The 6,009-nt window shown below is 28.7% G+C and overlaps 1 long non-coding RNA gene across 1 annotated transcript; it reads right to left on the bottom strand.

The window, feature by feature from the left end:
• Window positions 1-2,823: 2,823 nt before the first annotated feature.
• On the bottom strand, window positions 2,824-3,420 carry LOC115875268. The gene is made up of 3 exons (XR_004048988.1): window positions 3,295-3,420; window positions 3,001-3,241; window positions 2,824-2,946 (listed from the first exon to the last, which is right to left on the bottom strand). It is a non-coding gene; the product is annotated as an uncharacterized LOC115875268 (long non-coding RNA).
• Between the last annotated feature and the right edge of the window lie 2,589 nt (window positions 3,421-6,009).

The following is a 6,009-nucleotide window of genomic DNA, read 5'->3' as shown; positions in this document are numbered from 1 at the left end:
TAACTATAATTGAAGAGAGTTAATACCACCTCACGTAAAGGAAATAACACCTGACCTTATTAACGTCCATGCACGCTATTCGGTTTAGCGATATCTCTCTATTACGCTGTTTATTGTTATTTTACGGGAGTTTATTTTTGCGCACAGGAAATTTGACTCGTTTGCACATCGTCATAAAAAACAATTTTTGTACCACGAATTAGGGACAAGATTTTTATCTGTATACTTATAGGATACCTAATCTGTGGTAGAAGTTTCATTTTTGTTTCGTTTTTTTCCAAATAATTTATGAATTATAGTCGATATTTGGATAAAAATTGACATCGGGGTGTTTTTTGACATGAGAAATTTTATTTCTATGTTTTGTAACTGTCTTGAAAAAATTGTGTAGGCTTTCACAAAAATGGTATATATACAGGGTGATCCGAACTGTATTCCGGAAACTTCGGCAGCATATTCTACAGATAAAGATAAGTAAAAAATTTCGTACAAATCTATGCCCTAAAATGCTTACTTTCGGAGATACAGGGTGTAGAAGTTTCATTTTTATTTCGATTTTTTCCAAATAATTTCTAAAGTAACGTCCATATTTGGATGAAAATTGGTGTCTGGGAGATTTTTGACATGAGAAATTTGATTTTGATGTTAATATGACTCCTAGTGGTAGAGGGCGCCACCTACATATTATTTAACTGATGGTTTGAAAAGTTATAACTTTTCGTCCGTACCTGTATAAGACTACTAAGTGAAAAACTACTACTAAAGTCTTGCAACAGTTGCCATCAACTGCTTCTTCCAGTAGTAATACAGGCGTTTCGAAAAAAGCAATCAAGAGATAAAAAAGGCTGCTAAGACTATCAAAATGTTGATCTAATAACACTTTGGCGTTTATACTATTACTTAAAAAGCAACTTTTCTCCTACTGTGACTCATATTTTCTCTTCTTCACTATTATTAACATTTTAATTATTAGATATTAATACCATCTGGTATTATGGTATTCTGGTATTTTAAAATAAACTAATCGTTTCTATCTTATTTTGTTATTAGAATGGGCATAATCAAGAGAGCTACTGATACTGTGTTATAAAAAAAAGGTAATTAAGGTCTTATTTTTTCGTATTTATTATAATTTTGCTAATAACTTCGGTTTGAAAAATGATATCAAGATTCGGTTTTCGTTGACTTTTTAAGCTTTTATTACTCTTTACTATCAGCTAAAATTACATATACCGTATGATCGAGAAAAAACGGCGTCAAAGGCGGCTGGGAAACGACTATCGATGCTATTTTTGACGAGGTTGAACTCTGCTCAAAGTTAATTAACTTTATTTTGATTTTTTTAGTTAAAATTCTTCTTCTTTTCACTTTAAAGATCTTCAAAAAAATTAAATTTTAATTAAAATTAATACTAAATGTAGAAAATCTAGAAGATAATAGTAAGTTTCCGGATACAGAATAGTAAGTTTCCGGATATATCCAAAAAATATTTTTTTCTGATAATTTGAACTATACCAGTTTTAATTATTAAAAAATCTATATTAGGTAAATCCAGTAAATCGTAATTAATACAGAATGCGTTCTTTAAAAGTAAAGAAGAGAAAAATCAAAAAGGCTCTAACCTAACTATCGCCCGTCCCAGTCCCAGGCATTTCGATAACGTCTAGAGTTAACAAAAATTGGATTAATCTACATTCTTCAGATTTACTAATATTGTAGCTGCAAACCAATATGTGTGTTCAATTACTAGTAATAACCCGTTAGTTCATGGAAGAAGTATCGTGTTTATCAACAAAGTTAATTGTAGGTATATTTTTTAATATTCAACTTATAATTGTTGATACTTCTGGTGGATGATGTTCAATTTTATACATGTATAAAATATAAACACACTAAATTGAAGTACTAGAAACGGTAAGGTGAGATATTTTTAAGAATCTGTATTATTACTTATACATTACTTTTTTACTTATAGAATATCTACCCCTGTGTATAACCTCTAAGAAACAAATTAAATGAACAAAACTATGTCAAAGAAATAGTCTATTGTATAGAGGATTTAAAGAAAACCCAATAGGTGATGCTGTAATCAAAGCTTTGTCGATATTGACTTACCGAAATGTATAGTCATACGTTATGTTTGTACAATTTGTTTTTGAATTTCTTCTAGGTTTCTGCATCTTCAGTCAGTGAAAGTAGAAATATCATCAGCAGTTTTTTCAGTCCATAAGATTCAACATTTAAAAATACAGGGATACTTAATCATTAATTAATTTAATTATTTTTTTTGAGATATAGGCACTATAAGCAGCAAAATATTAGCCTTATAATCCCGGAAGATGTGAGCAATAAATTAAATGATAAAGAATTGTAAATTGTTTATACATATATAAATCACTTGTTTTAAAATAAAAGAAATTGGCATTTTAAATTTTATATTGTATTTATTTATTAAATGATAAAATTAAAATACTTATATACTACATGATCTAACACTGTAAGTCTTAGTTTCTTTGGTTTGGTCTTTGGTTTGGTTTACTGTTTGCCCAGTACTATGGGTATAGTTCATTCAATTAATAGATTCTATTCTTATGATTGACATATGCATATTAATTGTTTTCTTAAGTTATGTTACAATGAAACTCACTTTATAAACAGTAAAATATAGGTCTGTATTTTCTTTCGAATGGTATTACAAAATATTTTTTACTGTGGACCCTATTAATCAATATACTATGCCTGGTTCAAGAGTCTAAATCTGTACTTATTACATTTAATTTAATAACAAACCTAAATTATTTGTTCTGCGACTTACTAAAAAAAAAACAATTATGATTTTCGAAAGTGATCAATACAGCTTTTTCCAAAATTATACATTACTTCTTGATGTATGTATTATATTAATTCATTTATTTACTTCAATTGTTCCAAAGTGTATATTATTTCCTACAATCTACCAGTAGTTACGTTAAAAGTTAGGTATGTAAATAAATGACTTACCAGCCTAAAATTATTGAGATTAAATAACGTAATATATAAGTAAATAAAATTGACAATACACCAATAACATATTTTAGCAATAACCATTGATTCCTGCATGGAACTTTGTGATTACAGCATCACCAATTTTGTTTTCATTAAATCCTCTATGCAATAGATTATTTCTTGGACACAGTTTTGTTCATTTAATTAATATGCTTCTTGGAAAACAGAAACTTGGGCATACACAGGAACAGATACTCTATAAGTAAAGAAGTAATAATACAGGGATTTCGTAAAAATTACTATCTCCACCTTATTGTTTCTAGTACTTCAATTTGGTTTGTTTATAATTTATATATGTATAAATTGAACATCATCCACCAGAAGTATCAACAATTATGAGTTGAATATTGTAAAATATGACCATATTAAGCAAAATTTAAAAGCCTACAATTAATTTTGTCGATAAACACGATACTTCTTTCATCAACTAACGGATTATTTACTGGTATTAAACACACATTTTTATTTACAGCTACAATCAATGCAATATTAGTAAATCTGAACGGTCTAGTGTGTATGAAACAATAATAAAAGGCTAATCCGTACATTTTAACAGCGCAATAATCAAAAATTTTGTCGAAATGTCTCGGTTGGAGGGGTCGGAGGGTCGGAGGCTTGTCGGACGAGATTTAGTTAGGTTAGAGTCTTACTGGCCTTACTCTTCTTTATTTTGAAAAAGGCGTTTACTGCATTAAGGATGATTTAATATCGATTTTTTATTGAGTAGAACTGGTGCAGATCGAAACATTTGAAAAAACAATTTTTTGGAAATAGATATGTGTATCTGGAAACTTTCTATTCTTTTATGGTTTTTCTATATAAGGTATTAATTTTTGACAAATTTTATGTCAATTCTCAGTAAGTGACGTCTAGAGTTCTATCTCGTCAAAAATAGCATCGATAGTCATTCCTAAGCCGCCTTTGACGCCGTTTTTTCTCGATCATACGGGTACTATCGCATTTAATTGAAAAAAAACGCGCAATGTTTGTTAAATTGTATGACAGCGCCACTATTATTATTTTATATTAATATAGAGTATGGAACACTCTTTTAACTAAGCCTCGTCTGTTGGATTCTGATCATCCAGTTCGCGCGGAGTTATTAACATTTAAATAAAAACAGACCTAACCTTCTCCCACTACTTTTTTTTAGCAGATAGGGGAAAATGGTTCTAACATAAAATGAAGCTATGGTACCTCTTATCTAGGCAATGGAAAAATTTCATTTTCTTATTGTCATCGCAGTTGCGCCCCCTAACTACCGTTCTACAAACTTGAAAGTAATTTCCAGCAGTTTTTAATAGCCTCTTTCGTTATAAATATTTTTTTTCCGTAGGCCCTACGGCTAATACTTTCCGAGATACAGTGGAGAGCTTTTCTTAGTGGGAAAACAAATAAAACAAATTTTTTATATTGCACTGGAATAAATAAAACCTCGAATAAAACATAACATAAGTAAAATAAAATATTTTATTAATTATAATTTCAATAATTTAAAAACACTTTCTGAATTATATACCTTAAAAGTTGGTTTAATTAACTCTAATCTTATTTTTATATAATAGTACCTTTTGACCTTATTAGTATTGACCTTCAGTACTAAAAGCTATTATTATTTACCTATCGTCTTTAACAGCTACTTTCTAGTTTTATTATTAACACTAATTAGTTTTACTATTAACAGCTACTCCAGTTTTTAGTACCATATACGAGATGGTATACAAACTTTATTGGTGGCTAATACAACTTTCTTGGTTGGTACACTACCTACTTTTCCCTCACCTACCCTCGATTTTTTCCCCTCCACTTAACTATAAAAACACAAAAACACACCTATTAACACAAACCAAACTGCAAAAGCAATTCGAAAATATCTTTAATAATAATAATAATAACTTTATTTGCAATTCAACAATATGACAAAAATAAATAAAATAAATAAAAATAAGGATAATACAAAAAAGTATATAATACCATTTTAATCATAATTGCAAAAAGGAAGCTGAAAGCAATAAAAATTGATCTAGTTTAGCCCCAATAAAATATTTAAACACTTTTAAACATTGACATTTTTTTAAAATTGTTAAATTATCAAAATTTAAATCATTAATAACACGACATCTTAAATTTTTTTAACACCGGCAATCAAAAAATACATAATACATAATAATTCAACCCAAGCCCACAGAAAACAATTAAGCCCTTAGTAGTAAGTAAACGGGAACAAAATGTGAAAAAAAAACTCAATACATATAATTCTTCACCGTAACTTATTTTACTTATTTTGTTTATTTTTAGGAATAAAACTAAAACTTACTTGAATAACTTGAATAATAACGTTTAATTGGCTTACTTCTTAACTGTACATATAATTTCTAATAATATCTTATCTATAAGTCTCATCATCACAACCTTTTGTGCCATTTCTTTGGATGGAGTTGTCTCCGATAACTGTAATATAAAACCTCATTAATAAAATATCAATTTGTCTGTTTAAAACCTACCTTTCTTTCTACAGTGGTTACTCATTCTTTATTTAGACTTATGCTTGTGTTACGATAATTCTTGTCATATTTCTTCGGAGGATTCTTGAACATAGACTTGATGTGATTATCTTTGGTCTATTTTCAACGCAACAAGTGGGAATGTTGGGTCTGCAATATACATATGGGTTAAGGATTTTATTATGTATTTTTCCCGTGTGTAATCAATTGGTTTTACCTGATTATAGTTGATTTTTCTCTAAATTTCATCTTGTTTATATTACGATTTACAGACTGACGTTTCAGTTGTTTGTCAGCTGATCGTGTGACACCGGCGTTGAAGGTTGACAGATCGATCTTTGTAAATTAGGTTTTCGATCTTTTTAATCGTTTTTTTATATATGATCGGAAAATGTATTAATAATTTTATAATATTATGTTCGTATATGGATTATAATATGTTTATTATGATGTAATAAAA

The sequence above is a fragment of the Sitophilus oryzae genome, unplaced genomic scaffold, assembly GCF_002938485.1.
Source record: "Sitophilus oryzae breed Bouriz unplaced genomic scaffold, Soryzae_2.0 scaffold_1358_pilon_pilon, whole genome shotgun sequence".
NCBI lineage: Eukaryota > Metazoa > Arthropoda > Insecta > Coleoptera > Curculionidae > Sitophilus > Sitophilus oryzae.
Note: the sequence above shows the minus strand (reverse complement) of the source record. Positions and strands in the feature narration are given on the sequence as shown.